Here is a 24721-nt window from a genome sequence, read left to right as displayed (position 1 = left end):
TTTGTGCTTGCATAACACTGGAAGTCTGTTGACGGTAGAGAAGTGGACAAGAGGGAAAGAATTTTCCGCGTTCTCGCGCAGAAGTACTAGAGAAGCAGCCATAAGTATGGAAGTGAGTGCGTTGATCGGCACTCTGGTTTCCCTTCAAATCGAATAAATCTTTCGCCTTTTACTAAAGATTTCCGTGGAGGGGAACATTAAATGAGTCTGTAATGTATTTTTCGTAGTGCTCGGCTATTGCTGAGCCACAATCACAAGTAAAACGTAATGTAAGCAATAATGTGCGTAAATAGGAAGAGGTAGATTGTGTTGTGTGGAGTAGCGGAGCACGTTGGATCAGGTAGATGTTTTTGCTTGATTTGAAATTGTAACAGGCCATGTCGCAGTATAATGAAACAAGTACATTTGCCCTGAAATGGCGTGCAGTGTGTTAGACGATAGTGTAAAGAGAAAGAGAGCTATTTAATGTCTGAGTTGTATAAATGGCAGGAGACTAATCTGGAAATAGCATAAAGGAATTGTAATGTGAGTGGTGCTTGCGATAATGTATGGCAGGCAATATTGTGCAGAGGTGAAGGTGAATGCTTTGTATTGTGAAGAGTTGTTACATTTGTGTGTGTGTGAGGCACAAGAGGCATAATTGTGGAAACTCTTGGTGAACGCTTTCTATACCTCAGTGCTATATGGTTTAGTGTTTATTTGCACTTTAATTGCACAACAGCATATAAGCTGATATTTGGAAGTGAATGATGAATGATAGGCGTTGTAAGTAATACTGGTATGTGATTAGTAGATTGAGTTTTGAAACCCAAAATTATTTTTACTGCACAAGTTTGTGATTTGTGGGTATGGTGTGAGTGAGATTTGGGTTGAAGATGGTGGATAGTTGGTCAGGATGAGTATTTCAATTGTTTTCAAGAGAGTGGATAATAGTGGCACTGGATTGTTGCCATAATATGGCATTGGTTGTTTGTTCATAACAATGTACTCAGTTTTGTAGAAGATGTAGGTGGGAGGGAGACATTTGTTGAATATGACATAGATAGCTGGAAATGAATAGAGTAGCAATTTCCTGCTAGGTGTAGTTTGGGTATGATGTGATGTGCCTCAGTGAGATGTAAATCTTGAAATTGAAGGGTTGTTCCTAGGTACAGTCTTGGAAACTATGTATCTGCTGTTGACTCCAATGTTTTCAAGATTACTGGTGTACAAAATTGGCCAGACTTTGCAGTTTCTTCTTCAGTAAATCAGTGGAAGGTGGTGCAGATAATGGTAAAAATGTTCATAGTGTCCTGTGAGTTGTTGATGCTGCTTGTCTTTTTTGATTGACCCAGCCATACACAGAGGTGGTGCATACTTGGCTTGAGAAGAGTTAATGATGAAATACCAGGACAGTGCTCACAACGAAGCTCCTTCCCCTGCATTGTAGTTTCCCTCCTCAGGTATAGAGTGACATGATATTGGCAGAGGATGTGGAGATAATCACTTTGATCAGGCTGTTTGTGGTTTGAAGGCTCTTTTACCAGAATCCGTTCATAGTGATAACTGTGTTCTCTGGTGGAACATGATGAGAACATTGTGTGAAGTGCATAGAAGTAGCTATTTGAGTATGTATGAAAATGTCAGGCAACCACTGTTACTCCTAAATTTCTGTGGAATTAAGTTTTCTGTGTGTGTTTGAAAATCCCAGAGGTTCAAGTTGGCTGTTTATATGTTGCAAGCGAAAAAGTTTTTGAGTAAACTGGGGCACTAGCATTAGTTCCCTGTTCACTGTGACAAGGAAGCTAGTATAAAAAGTAGTTTTGTGGTTTTGTTTGCAAAGAAGTGCTCATGGGATGAAAGCACTGCTTGCGATTATTCTGAGATTGATGGCGGGATTGCTAAACATCTAGAGTTTTAGTAAGGGGCTAGTCGGAGTAGTTATATAGTTGTAAAATTATTTGATATTTGATGAGAAATTTCTTTATTCATAGCACATGGGCCATCATAGTTGAAGCATAAAGATGGGCATGGTATGCGTATAATGTCCTGACAGTGATGTTCATAGAGACTTGTTGTATACTTTGATTCTTCATCTGTTTAACAGTAACATTAAGAAATGTATTAGTGGAGCAAGTAGCTGTGAAATTACTGGTGTATGACTGATAGTATGGACGTGATGCTGAATGGAAGTGTTTGTTTAGCTGTGGGTGTTTTCATAATTGCCATGTGAGGAAAAGCAATACTCGTGGTAGGCGAAAAGAGATACAGAGAGAAACACATTAATTGCGTGTAGCGTGTATCAGCAGCTGTTGGGCGGGGTATCAAGTAAGACGCAAGGTGAAACGAAAGAGGAAGTGGCCAAATATCGACAAGAGTTGGCACTGTTAGGGCGAGGTGAATACGCTATTGCGGTGCGAAAATTTTCGAAGAGAGAGGCGGTTTTAAAGAAAGCACAAGTGTCCTATGACTGCCCTCTTGTGTGTTTCTCTTTCAGTGACTATTTGGCATGTCTGCTTGCGCCATAGAATGCTACTGTATGTGCCCCAGGCCCCCATCTAGCGGCCGGAGCTGCAAGCGGTGTTTACATACAGTCTCGCCTGAGGCAATGGTCTCTGATTTCGGATGCAAAAAGCACTGGTAGCGCACAGAATAGTTGAGTGAGGAAAGGTTAGATCATGGCGGCCAAATAGGAGTAGAACTAGGTTCTTTGCAGAATGTCCGAGCTTAAGTAATTCTTCGATAAGTAAATCGCGAATGTGAAGAGTGTGTCGTATTCTCGTAGGGCGTGTTGACGGTCTCGTGGCATAAGTAGCGAGCGGTGATAGCTTGCAAGCAAGATCATACTTCACAGGATCATTTCTGTAGTATGTCTTCAACTCTCTCTAGTTCAAAGCTGGAGTAGACGCAACCACGATGATGAGTGGTAGCACTGTCCCTGAGCGTGAGGCATGCGACCGAGATTCATTGCATCTTGGTTGTAATCGATGATCGTTCACCACATTCTGAGGGATGTGGGAAGGGAGTAGCGCTTTCCGAGTGGTGGTTTTATTATAGATCAGAAGCATAAGTCATACTTTCGGTATCGTGACCCGCCGCGTTGCAGAAATGTTGTGGAAGGACTTTGATTGCGACATGTCATGAAAGCCTTGCGGAAGTTTCCCGAGTGGCACGGTGACGAGCCAGTTGATTTGTCCTGCTGCAAGTGCTAGGATTGGATGACAACGACGTACTTTGAGTTACAAGAATGAGTGAGCAGCACAAGCAGAGTGCAATTGATGACCATAAAAAGCTGACACACAACACAGTCCCCCACAGTCTTGATAATGACCACTAATGCATGATGTACGAAACAATCAGGAGCAGCACGTTTGGCTAGAAAACATGAATTGAGTGATTTGCAAGGCACTGTTACCAGCAAGAAGGAATGCATGAATTTCGCAAATGAATAAGACTGGTTCAAATACTATCGACAGAAATTTTGTTTCTGTTGTCAGCTAGTATTAGTTGTGTGGGAGCAGGGGATATTTCCCTTGCACTACACATCTACATACACGTTGCGTCTGATGTGGCCTAGTTTCGCGTACAAAGAACTATCTAGTTGTCAGTTTTTTCAGTGAACGAGTGTGGTGGGGAGGAGAGAGATTAGTGTTAGATGCAGAGCACTGCGGGCAGTTGTGTGCCGAACGTTGTATGTCAAACGGTGGGTCGCCGACAGGAATTAGGCGTGCTGCCATCTGGCGGCAGGTGAGGTAATGAAGCAGCTTGGATGGTGACAGAAATGATGAAAATAGTTATGTAAAGAGTAATAGCGACCTCATTTGGCAGACACGTATTTCAGCGTTGGCAGTTAGTTTTGCGGTTTGTGCTTGCATAACACTGGAAGTCTGTTGACGGTAGAGAAGTGGACAAGAGGGAAAGAATTTTCCGCGTTCTCGCGCAGAAGTACTAGAGAAGCAGCCATAAGTATGGAAGTGAGTGCGTTGATCGGCACTCTGGTTTCCCTTCAAGTCGAATAAATCTTTCGCCTTTTACTAAAGATTTCCGTGGAGGGGAACATTAAATGAGTCTGTAATGTATTTTTCGTAGTGCTCGGCTATTGCTGAGCCACAATCACAAGTAAAACGTAATGTAAGCAATAATGTGCGTAAATAGGAAGAGGTAGATTGTGTTGTGTGGAGTAGCGGAGCACGTTGGATCAGGTAGATGTTTTTGCTTGATTTGAAATTGTAACAGGCCATGTCGCAGTATAATGAAACAAGTACATTTGCCCTGAAATGGCGTGCAGTGTGTTAGACGATAGTGTAAAGAGAAAGAGAGCTATTTAATGTCTGAGTTGTATAAATGGCAGGAGACTAATCTGGAAATAGCATAAAGGAATTGTAATGTGAGTGGTGCTTGCGATAATGTATGGCAGGCAATATTGTGCAGAGGTGAAGGTGAATGCTTTGTATTGTGAAGAGTTGTTACATTTGTGTGTGTGTGAGGCACAAGAGGCATAATTGTGGAAACTCTTGGTGAACGCTTTCTATACCTCAGTGCTATATGGTTTAGTGTTTATTTGCACTTTAATTGCACAACAGCATATAAGCTGATATTTGGAAGTGAATGATGAATGATAGGCGTTGTAAGTAATACTGGTATGTGATTAGTAGATTGAGTTTTGAAACCCAAAATTATTTTTACTGCACAAGTTTGTGATTTGTGGGTATGGTGTGAGTGAGATTTGGGTTGAAGATGGTGGATAGTTGGTCAGGATGAGTATTTCAATTGTTTTCAAGAGAGTGGATAATAGTGGCACTGGATTGTTGCCATAATATGGCATTGGTTGTTTGTTCATAACAATGTACTCAGTTTTGTAGAAGATGTAGGTGGGAGGGAGACATTTGTTGAATATGACATAGATAGCTGGAAATGAATAGAGTAGCAATTTCCTGCTAGGTGTAGTTTGGGTATGATGTGATGTGCCTCAGTGAGATGTAAATCTTGAAATTGAAGGGTTGTTCCTAGGTACAGTCTTGGAAACTATGTATCTGCTGTTGACTCCAATGTTTTCAAGATTACTGGTGTACAAAATTGGCCAGACTTTGCAGTTTCTTCTTCAGTAAATCAGTGGAAGGTGGTGCAGATAATGGTAAAAATGTTCATAGTGTCCTGTGAGTTGTTGATGCTGCTTGTCTTTTTTGATTGACCCAGCCATACACAGAGGTGGTGCATACTTGGCTTGAGAAGAGTTAATGATGAAATACCAGGACAGTGCTCACAACGAAGCTCCTTCCCCTGCATTGTAGTTTCCCTCCTCAGGTATAGAGTGACATGATATTGGCAGAGGATGTGGAGATAATCACTTTGATCAGGCTGTTTGTGGTTTGAAGGCTCTTTTACCAGAATCCGTTCATAGTGATAACTGTGTTCTCTGGTGGAACATGATGAGAACATTGTGTGAAGTGCATAGAAGTAGCTATTTGAGTATGTATGAAAATGTCAGGCAACCACTGTTACTCCTAAATTTCTGTGGAATTAAGTTTTCTGTGTGTGTTTGAAAATCCCAGAGGTTCAAGTTGGCTGTTTATATGTTGCAAGCGAAAAAGTTTTTGAGTAAACTGGGGCACTAGCATTAGTTCCCTGTTCACTGTGACAAGGAAGCTAGTATAAAAAGTAGTTTTGTGGTTTTGTTTGCAAAGAAGTGCTCATGGGATGAAAGCACTGCTTGCGATTATTCTGAGATTGATGGCGGGATTGCTAAACATCTAGAGTTTTAGTAAGGGGCTAGTCGGAGTAGTTATATAGTTGTAAAATTATTTGATATTTGATGAGAAATTTCTTTATTCATAGCACATGGGCCATCATAGTTGAAGCATAAAGATGGGCATGGTATGCGTATAATGTCCTGACAGTGATGTTCATAGAGACTTGTTGTATACTTTGATTCTTCATCTGTTTAACAGTAACATTAAGAAATGTATTAGTGGAGCAAGTAGCTGTGAAATTACTGGTGTATGACTGATAGTATGGACGTGATGCTGAATGGAAGTGTTTGTTTAGCTGTGGGTGTTTTCATAATTGCCATGTGAGGAAAAGCAATACTCGTGGTAGGCGAAAAGAGATACAGAGAGAAACACATTAATTGCGTGTAGCGTGTATCAGCAGCTGTTGGGCGGGGTATCAAGTAAGACGCAAGGTGAAACGAAAGAGGAAGTGGCCAAATATCGACAAGAGTTGGCACTGTTAGGGCGAGGTGAATACGCTATTGCGGTGCGAAAATTTTCGAAGAGAGAGGCGGTTTTAAAGAAAGCACAAGTGTCCTATGACTGCCCTCTTGTGTGTTTCTCTTTCAGTGACTATTTGGCATGTCTGCTTGCGCCATAGAATGCTACTGTATGTGCCCCAGGCCCCCATCTAGCGGCCGGAGCTGCAAGCGGTGTTTACATACAGTCTCGCCTGAGGCAATGGTCTCTGATTTCGGATGCAAAAAGCACTGGTAGCGCACAGAATAGTTGAGTGAGGAAAGGTTAGATCATGGCGGCCAAATAGGAGTAGAACTAGGTTCTTTGCAGAATGTCCGAGCTTAAGTAATTCTTCGATAAGTAAATCGCGAATGTGAAGAGTGTGTCGTATTCTCGTAGGGCGTGTTGACGGTCTCGTGGCATAAGTAGCGAGCGGTGATAGCTTGCAAGCAAGATCATACTTCACAGGATCATTTCTGTAGTATGTCTTCAACTCTCTCTAGTTCAAAGCTGGAGTAGACGCAACCACGATGATGAGTGGTAGCACTGTCCCTGAGCGTGAGGCATGCGACCGAGATTCATTGCATCTTGGTTGTAATCGATGATCGTTCACCACATTCTGAGGGATGTGGGAAGGGAGTAGCGCTTTCCGAGTGGTGGTTTTATTATAGATCAGAAGCATAAGTCATACTTTCGGTATCGTGACCCGCCGCGTTGCAGAAATGTTGTGGAAGGACTTTGATTGCGACATGTCATGAAAGCCTTGCGGAAGTTTCCCGAGTGGCACGGTGACGAGCCAGTTGATTTGTCCTGCTGCAAGTGCTAGGATTGGATGACAACGACGTACTTTGAGTTACAAGAATGAGTGAGCAGCACAAGCAGAGTGCAATTGATGACCATAAAAAGCTGACACACAACACAGTCTTGATAATGACCACTAATGCATGATGTACGAAACAATCAGGAGCAGCACGTTTGGCTAGAAAACATGAATTGAGTGATTTGCAAGGCACTGTTACCAGCAAGAAGGAATGCATGAATTTCGCAAATGAATAAGACTGGTTCAAATACTATCGACAGAAATTTTGTTTCTGTTGTCAGCTAGTATTAGTTGTGTGGGAGCAGGGGATATTTCCCTTGCACTACACATCTACATACACGTTGCGTCTGATGTGGCCTAGTTTCGCGTACAAAGAACTATCTAGTTGTCAGTTTTTTCAGTGAACGAGTGTGGTGGGGAGGAGAGAGATTAGTGTTAGATGCAGAGCACTGCGGGCAGTTGTGTGCCGAACGTTGTATGTCAAACGGTGGGTCGCCGACAGGAATTAGGCGTGCTGCCATCTGGCGGCAGGTGAGGTAATGAAGCAGCTTGGATGGTGACAGAAATGATGAAAATAGTTATGTAAAGAGTAATAGCGACCTCATTTGGCAGACACGTATTTCAGCGTTGGCAGTTAGTTTTGCGGTTTGTGCTTGCATAACACTGGAAGTCTGTTGACGGTAGAGAAGTGGACAAGAGGGAAAGAATTTTCCGCGTTCTCGCGCAGAAGTACTAGAGAAGCAGCCATAAGTATGGAAGTGAGTGCGTTGATCGGCACTCTGGTTTCCCTTCAAATCGAATAAATCTTTCGCCTTTTACTAAAGATTTCCGTGGAGGGGAACATTAAATGAGTCTGTAATGTATTTTTCGTAGTGCTCGGCTATTGCTGAGCCACAATCACAAGTAAAACGTAATGTAAGCAATAATGTGCGTAAATAGGAAGAGGTAGATTGTGTTGTGTGGAGTAGCGGAGCACGTTGGATCAGGTAGATGTTTTTGCTTGATTTGAAATTGTAACAGGCCATGTCGCAGTATAATGAAACAAGTACATTTGCCCTGAAATGGCGTGCAGTGTGTTAGACGATAGTGTAAAGAGAAAGAGAGCTATTTAATGTCTGAGTTGTATAAATGGCAGGAGACTAATCTGGAAATAGCATAAAGGAATTGTAATGTGAGTGGTGCTTGCGATAATGTATGGCAGGCAATATTGTGCAGAGGTGAAGGTGAATGCTTTGTATTGTGAAGAGTTGTTACATTTGTGTGTGTGTGAGGCACAAGAGGCATAATTGTGGAAACTCTTGGTGAACGCTTTCTATACCTCAGTGCTATATGGTTTAGTGTTTATTTGCACTTTAATTGCACAACAGCATATAAGCTGATATTTGGAAGTGAATGATGAATGATAGGCGTTGTAAGTAATACTGGTATGTGATTAGTAGATTGAGTTTTGAAACCCAAAATTATTTTTACTGCACAAGTTTGTGATTTGTGGGTATGGTGTGAGTGAGATTTGGGTTGAAGATGGTGGATAGTTGGTCAGGATGAGTATTTCAATTGTTTTCAAGAGAGTGGATAATAGTGGCACTGGATTGTTGCCATAATATGGCATTGGTTGTTTGTTCATAACAATGTACTCAGTTTTGTAGAAGATGTAGGTGGGAGGGAGACATTTGTTGAATATGACATAGATAGCTGGAAATGAATAGAGTAGCAATTTCCTGCTAGGTGTAGTTTGGGTATGATGTGATGTGCCTCAGTGAGATGTAAATCTTGAAATTGAAGGGTTGTTCCTAGGTACAGTCTTGGAAACTATGTATCTGCTGTTGACTCCAATGTTTTCAAGATTACTGGTGTACAAAATTGGCCAGACTTTGCAGTTTCTTCTTCAGTAAATCAGTGGAAGGTGGTGCAGATAATGGTAAAAATGTTCATAGTGTCCTGTGAGTTGTTGATGCTGCTTGTCTTTTTTGATTGACCCAGCCATACACAGAGGTGGTGCATACTTGGCTTGAGAAGAGTTAATGATGAAATAACAGGACCGTGCTCACAACGAAGCTCCTTCCCCTGCATTGTAGTTTCCCTCCTCAGGTATAGAGTGACATGATATTGGCAGAGGATGTGGAGATAATCACTTTGATCAGGCTGTTTGTGGTTTGAAGGCTCTTTTACCAGAATCCATTCATAGTGATAACTGTGTTCTCTGGTGGAACATGATGAGAACATTGTGTGAAGTGCATAGAAGTAGCTATTTGAGTATGTATGAAAATGTCAGGCAACCACTGTTACTCCTAAATTTCTGTGGAATTAAGTTTTCTGTGTGTGTTTGAAAATCCCAGAGGTTCAAGTTGGCTGTTTATATGTTGCAAGCGAAAAAGTTTTTGAGTAAACTGGGGCACTAGCATTAGTTCCCTGTTCACTGTGACAAGGAAGCTAGTATAAAAAGTAGTTTTGTGGTTTTGTTTGCAAAGAAGTGCTCATGGGATGAAAGCACTGCTTGCGATTATTCTGAGATTGATGGCGGGATTGCTAAACATCTAGAGTTTTAGTAAGGGGCTAGTCGGAGTAGTTATATAGTTGTAAAATTATTTGATATTTGATGAGAAATTTCTTTATTCATAGCACATGGGCCATCATAGTTGAAGCATAAAGATGGGCATGGTATGCGTATAATGTCCTGACAGTGATGTTCATAGAGACTTGTTGTATACTTTGATTCTTCATCTGTTTAACAGTAACATTAAGAAATGTATTAGTGGAGCAAGTAGCTGTGAAATTACTGGTGTATGACTGATAGTATGGACGTGATGCTGAATGGAAGTGTTTGTTTAGCTGTGGGTGTTTTCATAATTGCCATGTGAGGAAAAGCAATACTCGTGGTAGGCGAAAAGAGATACAGAGAGAAACACATTAATTGCGTGTAGCGTGTATCAGCAGCTGTTGGGCGGGGTATCAAGTAAGACGCAAGGTGAAACGAAAGAGGAAGTGGCCAAATATCGACAAGAGTTGGCACTGTTAGGGCGAGGTGAATACGCTATTGCGGTGCGAAAATTTTCGAAGAGAGAGGCGGTTTTAAAGAAAGCACAAGTGTCCTATGACTGCCCTCTTGTGTGTTTCTCTTTCAGTGACTATTTGGCATGTCTGCTTGCGCCATAGAATGCTACTGTATGTGCCCCAGGCCCCCATCTAGCGGCCGGAGCTGCAAGCGGTGTTTACATACAGTCTCGCCTGAGGCAATGGTCTCTGATTTCGGATGCAAAAAGCACTGGTAGCGCACAGAATAGTTGAGTGAGGAAAGGTTAGATCATGGCGGCCAAATAGGAGTAGAACTAGGTTCTTTGCAGAATGTCCGAGCTTAAGTAATTCTTCGATAAGTAAATCGCGAATGTGAAGAGTGTGTCGTATTCTCGTAGGGCGTGTTGACGGTCTCGTGGCATAAGTAGCGAGCGGTGATAGCTTGCAAGCAAGATCATACTTCACAGGATCATTTCTGTAGTATGTCTTCAACTCTCTCTAGTTCAAAGCTGGAGTAGACGCAACCACGATGATGAGTGGTAGCACTGTCCCTGAGCGTGAGGCATGCGACCGAGATTCATTGCATCATGGTTGTAATCGATGATCGTTCACCACATTCTGAGGGATGTGGGAAGGGAGTAGCGCTTTCCGAGTGGTGGTTTTATTATAGATCAGAAGCATAAGTCATACTTTCGGTATCGTGACCCGCCGCGTTGCAGAAATGTTGTGGAAGGACTTTGATTGCGACATGTCATGAAAGCCTTGCGGAAGTTTCCCGAGTGGCACGGTGACGAGCCAGTTGATTTGTCCTGCTGCAAGTGCTAGGATTGGATGACAACGACGTACTTTGAGTTACAAGAATGAGTGAGCAGCACAAGCAGAGTGCAATTGATGACCATAAAAAGCTGACACACAACACAGTCTTGATAATGACCACTAATGCATGATGTACGAAACAATCAGGAGCAGCACGTTTGGCTAGAAAACATGAATTGAGTGATTTGCAAGGCACTGTTACCAGCAAGAAGGAATGCATGAATTTCGCAAATGAATAAGACTGGTTCAAATACTATCGACAGAAATTTTGTTTCTGTTGTCAGCTAGTATTAGTTGTGTGGGAGCAGGGGATATTTCCCTTGCACTACACATCTACATACACGTTGCGTCTGATGTGGCCTAGTTTCGCGTACAAAGAACTATCTAGTTGTCAGTTTTTTCAGTGAACGAGTGTGGTGGGGAGGAGAGAGATTAGTGTTAGATGCAGAGCACTGCGGGCAGTTGTGTGCCGAACGTTGTATGTCAAACGGTGGGTCGCCGACAGGAATTAGGCGTGCTGCCATCTGGCGGCAGGTGAGGTAATGAAGCAGCTTGGATGGTGACAGAAATGATGAAAATAGTTATGTAAAGAGTAATAGCGACCTCATTTGGCAGACACGTATTTCAGCGTTGGCAGTTAGTTTTGCGGTTTGTGCTTGCATAACACTGGAAGTCTGTTGACGGTAGAGAAGTGGACAAGAGGGAAAGAATTTTCCGCGTTCTCGCGCAGAAGTACTAGAGAAGCAGCCATAAGTATGGAAGTGAGTGCGTTGATCGGCACTCTGGTTTCCCTTCAAATCGAATAAATCTTTCGCCTTTTACTAAAGATTTCCGTGGAGGGGAACATTAAATGAGTCTGTAATGTATTTTTCGTAGTGCTCGGCTATTGCTGAGCCACAATCACAAGTAAAACGTAATGTAAGCAATAATGTGCGTAAATAGGAAGAGGTAGATTGTGTTGTGTGGAGTAGCGGAGCACGTTGGATCAGGTAGATGTTTTTGCTTGATTTGAAATTGTAACAGGCCATGTCGCAGTATAATGAAACAAGTACATTTGCCCTGAAATGGCGTGCAGTGTGTTAGACGATAGTGTAAAGAGAAAGAGAGCTATTTAATGTCTGAGTTGTATAAATGGCAGGAGACTAATCTGGAAATAGCATAAAGGAATTGTAATGTGAGTGGTGCTTGCGATAATGTATGGCAGGCAATATTGTGCAGAGGTGAAGGTGAATGCTTTGTATTGTGAAGAGTTGTTACATTTGTGTGTGTGTGTGAGGCACAAGAGGCATAATTGTGGAAACTCTTGGTGAACGCTTTCTATACCTCAGTGCTATATGGTTTAGTGTTTATTTGCACTTTAATTGCACAACAGCATATAAGCTGATATTTGGAAGTGAATGATGAATGATAGGCGTTGTAAGTAATACTGGTATGTGATTAGTAGATTGAGTTTTGAAACCCAAAATTATTTTTACTGCACAAGTTTGTGATTTGTGGGTATGGTGTGAGTGAGATTTGGGTTGAAGATGGTGGATAGTTGGTCAGGATGAGTATTTCAATTGTTTTCAAGAGAGTGGATAATAGTGGCACTGGATTGTTGCCATAATATGGCATTGGTTGTTTGTTCATAACAATGTACTCAGTTTTGTAGAAGATGTAGGTGGGAGGGAGACATTTGTTGAATATGACATAGATAGCTGGAAATGAATAGAGTAGCAATTTCCTGCTAGGTGTAGTTTGGGTATGATGTGATGTGCCTCAGTGAGATGTAAATCTTGAAATTGAAGGGTTGTTCCTAGGTACAGTCTTGGAAACTATGTATCTGCTGTTGACTCCAATGTTTTCAAGATTACTGGTGTACAAAATTGGCCAGACTTTGCAGTTTCTTCTTCAGTAAATCAGTGGAAGGTGGTGCAGATAATGGTAAAAATGTTCATAGTGTCCTGTGAGTTGTTGATGCTGCTTGTCTTTTTTGATTGACCCAGCCATACACAGAGGTGGTGCATACTTGGCTTGAGAAGAGTTAATGATGAAATACCAGGACAGTGCTCACAACGAAGCTCCTTCCCCTGCATTGTAGTTTCCCTCCTCAGGTATAGAGTGACATGATATTGGCAGAGGATGTGGAGATAATCACTTTGATCAGGCTGTTTGTGGTTTGAAGGCTCTTTTACCAGAATCCGTTCATAGTGATAACTGTGTTCTCTGGTGAAACATGATGAGAACATTGTGTGAAGTGCATAGAAGTAGCTATTTGAGTATGTATGAAAATGTCAGGCAACCACTGTTACTCCTAAATTTCTGTGGAATTAAGTTTTCTGTGTGTGTTTGAAAATCCCAGAGGTTCAAGTTGGCTGTTTATATGTTGCAAGCGAAAAAGTTTTTGAGTAAACTGGGGCACTAGCATTAGTTCCCTGTTCACTGTGACAAGGAAGCTAGTATAAAAAGTAGTTTTGTGGTTTTGTTTGCAAAGAAGTGCTCATGGGATGAAAGCACTGCTTGCGATTATTCTGAGATTGATGGCGGGATTGCTAAACATCTAGAGTTTTAGTAAGGGGCTAGTCGGAGTAGTTATATAGTTGTAAAATTATTTGATATTTGATGAGAAATTTCTTTATTCATAGCACATGGGCCATCATAGTTGAAGCATAAAGATGGGCATGGTATGCGTATAATGTCCTGACAGTGATGTTCATAGAGACTTGTTGTATACTTTGATTCTTCATCTGTTTAACAGTAACATTAAGAAATGTATTAGTGGAGCAAGTAGCTGTGAAATTACTGGTGTATGACTGATAGTATGGACGTGATGCTGAATGGAAGTGTTTGTTTAGCTGTGGGTGTTTTCATAATTGCCATGTGAGGAAAAGCAATACTCGTGGTAGGCGAAAAGAGATACAGAGAGAAACACATTAATTGCGTGTAGCGTGTATCAGCAGCTGTTGGGCGGGGTATCAAGTAAGACGCAAGGTGAAACGAAAGAGGAAGTGGCCAAATATCGACAAGAGTTGGCACTGTTAGGGCGAGGTGAATACGCTATTGCGGTGCGAAAATTTTCGAAGAGAGAGGCGGTTTTAAAGAAAGCACAAGTGTCCTATGACTGCCCTCTTGTGTGTTTCTCTTTCAGTGACTATTTGGCATGTCTGCTTGCGCCATAGAATGCTACTGTATGTGCCCCAGGCCCCCATCTAGCGGCCGGAGCTGCAAGCGGTGTTTACATACAGTCTCGCCTGAGGCAATGGTCTCTGATTTCGGATGCAAAAAGCACTGGTAGCGCACAGAATAGTTGAGTGAGGAAAGGTTAGATCATGGCGGCCAAATAGGAGTAGAACTAGGTTCTTTGCAGAATGTCCGAGCTTAAGTAATTCTTCGATAAGTAAATCGCGAATGTGAAGAGTGTGTCGTATTCTCGTAGGGCGTGTTGACGGTCTCGTGGCATAAGTAGCGAGCGGTGATAGCTTGCAAGCAAGATCATACTTCACAGGATCATTTCTGTAGTATGTCTTCAACTCTCTCTAGTTCAAAGCTGGAGTAGACGCAACCACGATGATGAGTGGTAGCACTGTCCCTGAGCGTGAGGCATGCGACCGAGATTCATTGCATCTTGGTTGTAATCGATGATCGTTCACCACATTCTGAGGGATGTGGGAAGGGAGTAGCGCTTTCCGAGTGGTGGTTTTATTATAGATCAGAAGCATAAGTCATACTTTCGGTATCGTGACCCGCCGCGTTGCAGAAATGTTGTGGAAGGACTTTGATTGCGACATGTCATGAAAGCCTTGCGGAAGTTTCCCGAGTGGCACGGTGACGAGCCAGTTGATTTGTCCTGCTGCAAGTGCTAGGATTGGATGACAACGACGTACTTTGAGTTACAAGAATGAGTGAGCAGCACAAGCAGAGTGCAATTGATGACCATAAAAAGCTGACACACAACACAGTCTTGATAATGACCACTAATGCATGATGTACGAAACAATCAGGAGCAGCACGTTTGGCTAGAAAACATGAATTGAGTGATTTGCAAGGCACTGTTACCAGCAAGAAGGAATGCATGAATTTCGCAAATGAATAAGACTGGTTCAAATACTATCGACAGAAATTTTGTTTCTGTTGTCAGCTAGTATTAGTTGTGTGGGAGCAGGGGATATTTCCCTTGCACTACACATCTACATACACGTTGCGTCTGATGTGGCCTAGTTTCGCGTACAAAGAACTATCTAGTTGTCAGTTTTTTCAGTGAACGAGTGTGGTGGGGAGGAGAGAGATTAGTGTTAGATGCAGAGCACTGCGGGCAGTTGTGTGCCGAACGTTGTATGTCAAACGGTGGGTCGCTGACAGGAATTAGGCGTGCTGCCATCTGGCGGCAGGTGAGGTAATGAAGCAGCTTGGATGGTGACAGAAATGATGAAAATAGTTATGTAAAGAGTAATAGCGACCTCATTTGGCAGACACGTATTTCAGCGTTGGCAGTTAGTTTTGCGGTTTGTGCTTGCATAACACTGGAAGTCTGTTGACGGTAGAGAAGTGGACAAGAGGGAAAGAATTTTCCGCGTTCTCGCGCAGAAGTACTAGAGAAGCAGCCATAAGTATGGAAGTGAGTGCGTTGATCGGCACTCTGGTTTCCCTTCAAATCGAATAAATCTTTCGCCTTTTACTAAAGATTTCCGTGGAGGGGAACATTAAATGAGTCTGTAATGTATTTTTCGTAGTGCTCGGCTATTGCTGAGCCACAATCACAAGTAAAACGTAATGTAAGCAATAATGTGCGTAAATAGGAAGAGGTAGATTGTGTTGTGTGGAGTAGCGGAGCACGTTGGATCAGGTAGATGTTTTTGCTTGATTTGAAATTGTAACAGGCCATGTCGCAGTATAATGAAACAAGTACATTTGCCCTGAAATGGCGTGCAGTGTGTTAGACGATAGTGTAAAGAGAAAGAGAGCTATTTAATGTCTGAGTTGTATAAATGGCAGGAGACTAATCTGGAAATAGCATAAAGGAATTGTAATGTGAGTGGTGCTTGCGATAATGTATGGCAGGCAATATTGTGCAGAGGTGAAGGTGAATGCTTTGTATTGTGAAGAGTTGTTACATTTGTGTGTGTGTGAGGCACAAGAGGCATAATTGTGGAAACTCTTGGTGAACGCTTTCTATACCTCAGTGCTATATGGTTTAGTGTTTATTTGCACTTTAATTGCACAACAGCATATAAGCTGATATTTGGAAGTGAATGATGAATGATAGGCGTTGTAAGTAATACTGGTATGTGATTAGTAGATTGAGTTTTGAAACCCAAAATTATTTTTACTGCACAAGTTTGTGATTTGTGGGTATGGTGTGAGTGAGATTTGGGTTGAAGATGGTGGATAGTTGGTCAGGATGAGTATTTCAATTGTTTTCAAGAGAGTGGATAATAGTGGCACTGGATTGTTGCCATAATATGGCATTGGTTGTTTGTTCATAACAATGTACTCAGTTTTGTAGAAGATGTAGGTGGGAGGGAGACATTTGTTGAATATGACATAGATAGCTGGAAATGAATAGAGTAGCAATTTCCTGCTAGGTGTAGTTTGGGTATGATGTGATGTGCCTCAGTGAGATGTAAATCTTGAAATTGAAGGGTTGTTCCTAGGTACAGTCTTGGAAACTATGTATCTGCTGTTGACTCCAATGTTTTCAAGATTACTGGTGTACAAAATTGGCCAGACTTTGCAGTTTCTTCTTCAGTAAATCAGTGGAAGGTGGTGCAGATAATGGTAAAAATGTTCATAGTGTCCTGTGAGTTGTTGATGCTGCTTGTCTTTTTTGATTGACCCAGCCATACACAGAGGTGGTGCATACTTGGCTTGAGAAGAGTTAATGATGAAATAACAGGACCGTGCTCACAACGAAGCTCCTTCCCCTGCATTGTAGTTTCCCTCCTCAGGTATAGAGTGACATGATATTGGCAGAGGATGTGGAGATAATCACTTTGATCAGGCTGTTTGTGGTTTGAAGGCTCTTTTACCAGAATCCATTCATAGTGATAACTGTGTTCTCTGGTGGAACATGATGAGAACATTGTGTGAAGTGCATAGAAGTAGCTATTTGAGTATGTATGAAAATGTCAGGCAACCACTGTTACTCCTAAATTTCTGTGGAATTAAGTTTTCTGTGTGTGTTTGAAAATCCCAGAGGTTCAAGTTGGCTGTTTATATGTTGCAAGCGAAAAAGTTTTTGAGTAAACTGGGGCACTAGCATTAGTTCCCTGTTCACTGTGACAAGGAAGCTAGTATAAAAAGTAGTTTTGTGGTTTTGTTTGCAAAGAAGTGCTCATGGGATGAAAGCACTGCTTGCGATTATTCTGAGATTGATGGCGGGATTGCTAAACATCTAGAGTTTTAGTAAGGGGCTAGTCGGAGTAGTTATATAGTTGTAAAATTATTTGATATTTGATGAGAAATTTCTTTATTCATAGCACATGGGCCATCATAGTTGAAGCATAAAGATGGGCATGGTATGCGTATAATGTCCTGACAGTGATGTTCATAGAGACTTGTTGTATACTTTGATTCTTCATCTGTTTAACAGTAACATTAAGAAATGTATTAGTGGAGCAAGTAGCTGTGAAATTACTGGTGTATGACTGATAGTATGGACGTGATGCTGAATGGAAGTGTTTGTTTAGCTGTGGGTGTTTTCATAATTGCCATGTGAGGAAAAGCAATACTCGTGGTAGGCGAAAAGAGATACAGAGAGAAACACATTAATTGCGTGTAGCGTGTATCAGCAGCTGTTGGGCGGGGTATCAAGTAAGACGCAAGGTGAAACGAAAGAGGAAGTGGCCAAATATCGACAAGAGTTGGCACTGTTAGGGCGAGGTGAATACGCTATTGCGGTGCGAAAATTTTCGAAGAGAGAGGCGGTTTTAAAGAAAGCACAAGTGTCCTATGACTGCCCTCTTGTGTGTTTCTCTTTCAGTGACTATTTGGCATGTCTGCTTGCGCCATAGAATGCTACTGTATGTGCCCCAGGCCCCCATCTAGCGGCCGGAGCTGCAAGCGGTGTTTACATACAGTCTCGCCTGAGGCAATGGTCTCTGATTTCGGATGCAAAAAGCACTGGTAGCGCACAGAATAGTTGAGTGAGGAAAGGTTAGATCATGGCGGCCAAATAGGAGTAGAACTAGGTTCTTTGCAGAATGTCCGAGCTTAAGTAATTCTTCGATAAGTAAATCGCGAATGTGAAGAGTGTGTCGTATTCTCGTAGGGCGTGTTGACGGTCTCGTGGCATAAGTAGCGAGCGGTGATAGCTTGCAAGCAAGATCATACTTCACAGGATCATTTCTGTAGTATGTCTTCAACTCTCTCTAGTTCAAAGCTGGAGTAGACGCAACCACGATGATGAGTGGTAGCACTGTCCCTGAGCGTGAGGCATGCGACCGAGATTCATTGCATCATGGTTGTAATCGATGATCGTTCACCACATTCTGAGGGATGTGGGAAGGGAGTAGCGCTTTCCGAGTGGTGGTTTTATTATAGATCAGAAGCATAAGTCATACTTTCGGTATCGTGACCCGCCGCGTTGCAGAAATGTTGTGGAAGGACTTTGATTGCGACATGTCATGAAAGCCTTGCGGAAGTTTCCCGAGTGGCACGGTGACGAGCCAGTTGATTTGTCCTGCTGCAAGTGCTAGGATTGGATGACAACGACGTACTTTGAGTTACAAGAATGAGTGAGCAGCACAAGCAGAGTGCAATTGATGACCATAAAAAGCTGACACACAACACAGTCTTGATAATGACCACTAATGCATGATGTACGAAACAATCAGGAGCAGCACGTTTGGCTAGAAAACATGAATTGAGTGATTTGCAAGGCACTGTTACCAGCAAGAAGGAATGCATGAATTTCGCAAATGAATAAGACTGGTTCAAATACTATCGACAGAAATTTTGTTTCTGTTGTCAGCTAGTATTAGTTGTGTGGGAGCAGGGGATATTTCCCTTGCACTACACATCTACATACACGTTGCGTCTGATGTGGCCTAGTTTCGCGTACAAAGAACTATCTAGTTGTCAGTTTTTTCAGTGAACGAGTGTGGTGGGGAGGAGAGAGATTAGTGTTAGATGCAGAGCACTGCGGGCAGTTGTGTGCCGAACGTTGTATGTCAAACGGTGGGTCGCCGACAGGAATTAGGCGTGCTGCCATCTGGCGGCAGGTGAGGTAATGAAGCAGCTTGGATGGTGACAGAAATGATGAAAATAGTTATGTAAAGAGTAATAGCGACCTCATTTGGCAGACACGTATTTCAGCGTTGGCAGTTAGTTTTGCGGTTTGTGCTTGCATAACACTGGAAGTCTGTTGACGGTAGAAAAGTGGACAAGAGGGAAAGAATTTTCCGCGTTCTCGCGCAGAAGTACTAGAGAAGCAGCCATAAGTATGGAAGTGAGTGCGTTGATCGGCACTCTGGTTTCCCTTCAAATCGAATAAATCTTTCGCCTTTTACTAAAGATTTCCGTGGAGGGGAACATTAAATGAGTCTGTAATGTATTTTTCGTAGTGCTCGGCTATTGCTGAGCCACAATCACAAGTAAAACGTAATGTAAGCAATAATGTGCGTAAATAGGAAGAGGTAGATTGTGTTGTGTGGAGTAGCGGAGCACGTTGGATCAGGTAGATGTTTTTGCTTGATTTGAAATTGTAACAGGCCATGTCGCAGTATAATGAAACAAGTACATTTGCCCTGAAATGGCGTGCAGTGTGTTAGACGATAGTGTAAAGAGAAAGAGAGCTATTTAATGTCTGAGTTGTATAAATGGCAGGAGACTAATCTGGAAATAGCATAAAGGAATTGTAATGTGAGTGGTGCTTGCGATAATGTATGGCAGGCAATATTGTGCAGAGGTGAAGGTGAATGCTTTGTATTGTGAAGAGTTGTTACATTTGTGTGTGTGTGAGGCACAAGAGGCATAATTGTGGAAACTCTTGGTGAACGCTTTCTATACCTCAGTGCTATATGGTTTAGTGTTTATTTGCACTTTAATTGCACAACAGCATATAAGCTGATATTTGGAAGTGAATGATGAATGATAGGCGTTGTAAGTAATACTGGTATGTGATTAGTAGATTGAGTTTTGAAACCCAAAATTATTTTTACTGCACAAGTTTGTGATTTGTGGGTATGGTGTGAGTGAGATTTGGGTTGAAGATGGTGGATAGTTGGTCAGGATGAGTATTTCAATTGTTTTCAAGAGAGTGGATAATAGTGGCACTGGATTGTTGCCATAATATGGCATTGGTTGTTTGTTCATAACAATGTACTCAGTTTTGTAGAAGATGTAGGTGGGAGGGAGACATTTGTTGAATATGACATAGATAGCTGGAAATGAATAGAGTAGCAATTTCCTGCTAGGTGTAGTTTGGGTATGATGTGATGTGCCTCAGTGAGATGTAAATCTTGAAATTGAAGGGTTGTTCCTAGGTACAGTCTTGGAAACTATGTATCTGCTGTTGACTCCAATGTTTTCAAGATTACTGGTGTACAAAATTGGCCAGACTTTGCAGTTTCTTCTTCAGTAAATCAGTGGAAGGTGGTGCAGATAATGGTAAAAATGTTCATAGTGTCCTGTGAGTTGTTGATGCTGCTTGTCTTTTTTGATTGACCCAGCCATACACAGAGGTGGTGCATACTTGGCTTGAGAAGAGTTAATGATGAAATACCAGGACAGTGCTCACAACGAAGCTCCTTCCCCTGCATTGTAGTTTCCCTCCTCAGGTATAGAGTGACATGATATTGGCAGAGGATGTGGAGATAATCACTTTGATCAGGCTGTTTGTGGTTTGAAGGCTCTTTTACCAGAATCCATTCATAGTGATAACTGTGTTCTCTGGTGGAACATGATGAGAACATTGTGTGAAGTGCATAGAAGTAGCTATTTGAGTATGTATGAAAATGTCAGGCAACCACTGTTACTCCTAAATTTCTGTGGAATTAAGTTTTCTGTGTGTGTTTGAAAATCCCAGAGGTTCAAGTTGGCTGTTTATATGTTGCAAGCGAAAAAGTTTTTGAGTAAACTGGGGCACTAGCATTAGTTCCCTGTTCACTGTGACAAGGAAGCTAGTATAAAAAGTAGTTTTGTGGTTTTGTTTGCAAAGAAGTGCTCATGGGATGAAAGCACTGCTTGCGATTATTCTGAGATTGATGGCGGGATTGCTAAACATCTAGAGTTTTAGTAAGGGGCTAGTCGGAGTAGTTATATAGTTGTAAAATTATTTGATATTTGATGAGAAATTTCTTTATTCATAGCACATGGGCCATCATAGTTGAAGCATAAAGATGGGCATGGTATGCGTATAATGTCCTGACAGTGATGTTCATAGAGACTTGTTGTATACTTTGATTCTTCATCTGTTTAACAGTAACATTAAGAAATGTATTAGTGGAGCAAGTAGCTGTGAAATTACTGGTGTATGACTGATAGTATGGACGTGATGCTGAATGGAAGTGTTTGTTTAGCTGTGGGTGTTTTCATAATTGCCATGTGAGGAAAAGCAATACTCGTGGTAGGCGAAAAGAGATACAGAGAGAAACACATTAATTGCGTGTAGCGTGTATCAGCAGCTGTTGGGCGGGGTATCAAGTAAGACGCAAGGTGAAACGAAAGAGGAAGTGGCCAAATATCGACAAGAGTTGGCACTGTTAGGGCGAGGTGAATACGCTATTGCGGTGCGAAAATTTTCGAAGAGAGAGGCGGTTTTAAAGAAAGCACAAGTGTCCTATGACTGCCCTCTTGTGTGTTTCTCTTTCAGTGACTATTTGGCATGTCTGCTTGCGCCATAGAATGCTACTGTATGTGCCCCAGGCCCCCATCTAGCGGCCGGAGCTGCAAGCGGTGTTTACATACAGTCTCGCCTGAGGCAATGGTCTCTGATTTCGGATGCAAAAAGCACTGGTAGCGCACAGAATAGTTGAGTGAGGAAAGGTTAGATCATGGCGGCCAAATAGGAGTAGAACTAGGTTCTTTGCAGAATGTCCGAGCTTAAGTAATTCTTCGATAAGTAAATCGCGAATGTGAAGAGTGTGTCGTATTCTCGTAGGGCGTGTTGACGGTCTCGTGGCATAAGTAGCGAGCGGTGATAGCTTGCAAGCAAGATCATACTTCACAGGATCATTTCTGTAGTATGTCTTCAACTCTCTCTAGTTCAAAGCTGGAGTAGACGCAACCACGATGATGAGTGGTAGCACTGTCCCTGAGCGTGAGGCATGCGACCGAGATTCATTGCATCTTGGTTGTAATCGATGATCGTTCACCACATTCTGAGGGATGTGGGAAGGGAGTAGCGCTTTCCGAGTGGTGGTTTTATTATAGATCAGAAGCATAAGTCATACTTTCGGTATCGTGACCCGCCGCGTTGCAGAAATGTTGTGGAAGGACTTTGATTGCGACATGTCATGAAAGCCTTGCGGAAGTTTCCCGAGTGGCACGGTGACGAGCCAGTTGATTTGTCCTGCTGCAAGTGCTAGGATTGGATGACAACGACGTACTTTGAGTTACAAGAATGAGTGAGCAGCACAAGCAGAGTGCAATTGATGACCATAAAAAGCTGACACACAACACAGTCTTGATAATGACCACTAATGCATGATGTACGAAACAATCAGGAGCAGCACGTTTGGCTAGAAAACATGAATTGAGTGATTTGCAAGGCACTGTTACCAGCAAGAAGGAATGCATGAATTTCGCAAATGAATAAGACTGGTTCAAATACTATCGACAGAAATTTTGTTTCTGTTGTCAGCTAGTATTAGTTGTGTGGGAGCAGGGGATATTTCCCTTGCACTACACATCTACATACACGTTGCGTCTGATGTGGCCTAGTTTCGCGTACAAAGAACTATCTAGTTGTCAGTTTTTTCAGTGAACGAGTGTGGTGGGGAGGAGAGAGATTAGTGTTAGATGCAGAGCACTGCGGGCAGTTGTGTGCCGAACGTTGTATGTCAAACGGTGGGTCGCCGACAGGAATTAGGCGTGCTGCCATCTGGCGGCAGGTGAGGTAATGAAGCAGCTTGGATGGTGACAGAAATGATGAAAATAGTTATGTAAAGAGTAATAGCGACCTCATTTGGCAGACACGTATTTCAGCGTTGGCAGTTAGTTTTGCGGTTTGTGCTTGCATAACACTGGAAGTCTGTTGACGGTAGAGAAGTGGACAAGAGGGAAAGAATTTTCCGCGTTCTCGCGCAGAAGTACTAGAGAAGCAGCCATAAGTATGGAAGTGAGTGCGTTGATCGGCACTCTGGTTTCCCTTCAAATCGAATAAATCTTTCGCCTTTTACTAAAGATTTCCGTGGAGGGGAACATTAAATGAGTCTGTAATGTATTTTTCGTAGTGCTCGGCTATTGCTGAGCCACAATCACAAGTAAAACGTAATGTAAGCAATAATGTGCGTAAATAGGAAGAGGTAGATTGTGTTGTGTGGAGTAGCGGAGCACGTTGGATCAGGTAGATGTTTTTGCTTGATTTGAAATTGTAACAGGCCATGTCGCAGTATAATGAAACAAGTACATTTGCCCTGAAATGGCGTGCAGTGTGTTAGACGATAGTGTAAAGAGAAAGAGAGCTATTTAATGTCTGAGTTGTATAAATGGCAGGAGACTAATCTGGAAATAGCATAAAGGAATTGTAATGTGAGTGGTGCTTGCGATAATGTATGGCAGGCAATATTGTGCAGAGGTGAAGGTGAATGCTTTGTATTGTGAAGAGTTGTTACATTTGTGTGTGTGTGAGGCACAAGAGGCATAATTGTGGAAACTCTTGGTGAACGCTTTCTATACCTCAGTGCTATATGGTTTAGTGTTTATTTGCACTTTAATTGCACAACAGCATATAAGCTGATATTTGGAAGTGAATGATGAATGATAGGCGTTGTAAGTAATACTGGTATGTGATTAGTAGATTGAGTTTTGAAACCCAAAATTATTTTTACTGCACAAGTTTGTGATTTGTGGGTATGGTGTGAGTGAGATTTGGGTTGAAGATGGTGGATAGTTGGTCAGGATGAGTATTTCAATTGTTTTCAAGAGAGTGGATAATAGTGGCACTGGATTGTTGCCATAATATGGCATTGGTTGTTTGTTCATAACAATGTACTCAGTTTTGTAGAAGATGTAGGTGGGAGGGAGACATTTGTTGAATATGACATAGATAGCTGGAAATGAATAGAGTAGCAATTTCCTGCTAGGTGTAGTTTGGGTATGATGTGATGTGCCTCAGTGAGATGTAAATCTTGAAATTGAAGGGTTGTTCCTAGGTACAGTCTTGGAAACTATGTATCTGCTGTTGACTCCAATGTTTTCAAGATTACTGGTGTACAAAATTGGCCAGACTTTGCAGTTTCTTCTTCAGTAAATCAGTGGAAGGTGGTGCAGATAATGGTAAAAATGTTCATAGTGTCCTGTGAGTTGTTGATGCTGCTTGTCTTTTTTGATTGACCCAGCCATACACAGAGGTGGTGCATACTTGGCTTGAGAAGAGTTAATGATGAAATACCAGGACAGTGCTCACAACGAAGCTCCTTCCCCTGCATTGTAGTTTCCCTCCTCAGGTATAGAGTGACATGATATTGGCAGAGGATGTGGAGATAATCACTTTGATCAGGCTGTTTGTGGTTTGAAGGCTCTTTTACCAGAATCCGTTCATAGTGATAACTGTGTTCTCTGGTGGAACATGATGAGAACATTGTGTGAAGTGCATAGAAGTAGCTATTTGAGTATGTATGAAAATGTCAGGCAACCACTGTTACTCCTAAATTTCTGTGGAATTAAGTTTTCTGTGTGTGTTTGAAAATCCCAGAGGTTCAAGTTGGCTGTTTATATGTTGCAAGCG

The 24721-nt window shown here is 42.1% G+C and overlaps 13 non-coding genes across 13 annotated transcripts; all 13 read left to right on the top strand.

The window, feature by feature from the left end:
• Positions 1-128: 128 nt before the first annotated feature.
• LOC126357076 (U5 spliceosomal RNA) lies at positions 129-247 on the top strand. Its single transcript, XR_007566064.1, has one exon. It is a non-coding gene; the product is annotated as a U5 spliceosomal RNA (small nuclear RNA).
• A 2569-nt stretch (positions 248-2816) lies between these two features.
• LOC126356879 (small nucleolar RNA U3) lies at positions 2817-3023 on the top strand. Its single transcript, XR_007565891.1, has one exon. It is a non-coding gene; the product is annotated as a small nucleolar RNA U3 (small nucleolar RNA).
• A 946-nt stretch (positions 3024-3969) lies between these two features.
• On the top strand, positions 3970-4088 carry LOC126357158 (U5 spliceosomal RNA). The gene has a single exon (XR_007566134.1). It is a non-coding gene; the product is annotated as a U5 spliceosomal RNA (small nuclear RNA).
• A 2569-nt stretch (positions 4089-6657) lies between these two features.
• On the top strand, positions 6658-6864 carry LOC126356878 (small nucleolar RNA U3). Its single transcript, XR_007565890.1, has one exon. It is a non-coding gene; the product is annotated as a small nucleolar RNA U3 (small nucleolar RNA).
• Positions 6865-7800: 936 nt separating this feature from the next.
• Positions 7801-7919, top strand: LOC126357075 (U5 spliceosomal RNA). The gene has a single exon (XR_007566063.1). It is a non-coding gene; the product is annotated as a U5 spliceosomal RNA (small nuclear RNA).
• A 2569-nt stretch (positions 7920-10488) lies between these two features.
• Positions 10489-10695, top strand: LOC126356952 (small nucleolar RNA U3). Its single transcript, XR_007565956.1, has one exon. It is a non-coding gene; the product is annotated as a small nucleolar RNA U3 (small nucleolar RNA).
• Positions 10696-11631: 936 nt separating this feature from the next.
• Positions 11632-11750, top strand: LOC126357074 (U5 spliceosomal RNA). Its single transcript, XR_007566062.1, has one exon. It is a non-coding gene; the product is annotated as a U5 spliceosomal RNA (small nuclear RNA).
• A 2571-nt stretch (positions 11751-14321) lies between these two features.
• LOC126356877 (small nucleolar RNA U3) lies at positions 14322-14528 on the top strand. The gene has a single exon (XR_007565889.1). It is a non-coding gene; the product is annotated as a small nucleolar RNA U3 (small nucleolar RNA).
• Positions 14529-15464: 936 nt separating this feature from the next.
• On the top strand, positions 15465-15583 carry LOC126357073 (U5 spliceosomal RNA). Its single transcript, XR_007566061.1, has one exon. It is a non-coding gene; the product is annotated as a U5 spliceosomal RNA (small nuclear RNA).
• Positions 15584-18152: 2569 nt separating this feature from the next.
• LOC126356951 (small nucleolar RNA U3) lies at positions 18153-18359 on the top strand. Its single transcript, XR_007565955.1, has one exon. It is a non-coding gene; the product is annotated as a small nucleolar RNA U3 (small nucleolar RNA).
• A 936-nt stretch (positions 18360-19295) lies between these two features.
• On the top strand, positions 19296-19414 carry LOC126357072 (U5 spliceosomal RNA). Its single transcript, XR_007566060.1, has one exon. It is a non-coding gene; the product is annotated as a U5 spliceosomal RNA (small nuclear RNA).
• A 2569-nt stretch (positions 19415-21983) lies between these two features.
• LOC126356875 (small nucleolar RNA U3) lies at positions 21984-22190 on the top strand. The gene has a single exon (XR_007565888.1). It is a non-coding gene; the product is annotated as a small nucleolar RNA U3 (small nucleolar RNA).
• A 936-nt stretch (positions 22191-23126) lies between these two features.
• Positions 23127-23245, top strand: LOC126357070 (U5 spliceosomal RNA). Its single transcript, XR_007566059.1, has one exon. It is a non-coding gene; the product is annotated as a U5 spliceosomal RNA (small nuclear RNA).
• Positions 23246-24721: the final 1476 nt, after the last annotated feature.

This window comes from Schistocerca gregaria, chromosome 3, assembly GCF_023897955.1.
Source record: "Schistocerca gregaria isolate iqSchGreg1 chromosome 3, iqSchGreg1.2, whole genome shotgun sequence".
NCBI classification, from domain to species: domain Eukaryota; kingdom Metazoa; phylum Arthropoda; class Insecta; order Orthoptera; family Acrididae; genus Schistocerca; species Schistocerca gregaria.
The sequence above is the reverse complement of the archived record's forward strand: the minus strand, read 5'-3'. Positions and strand labels throughout refer to the sequence as shown.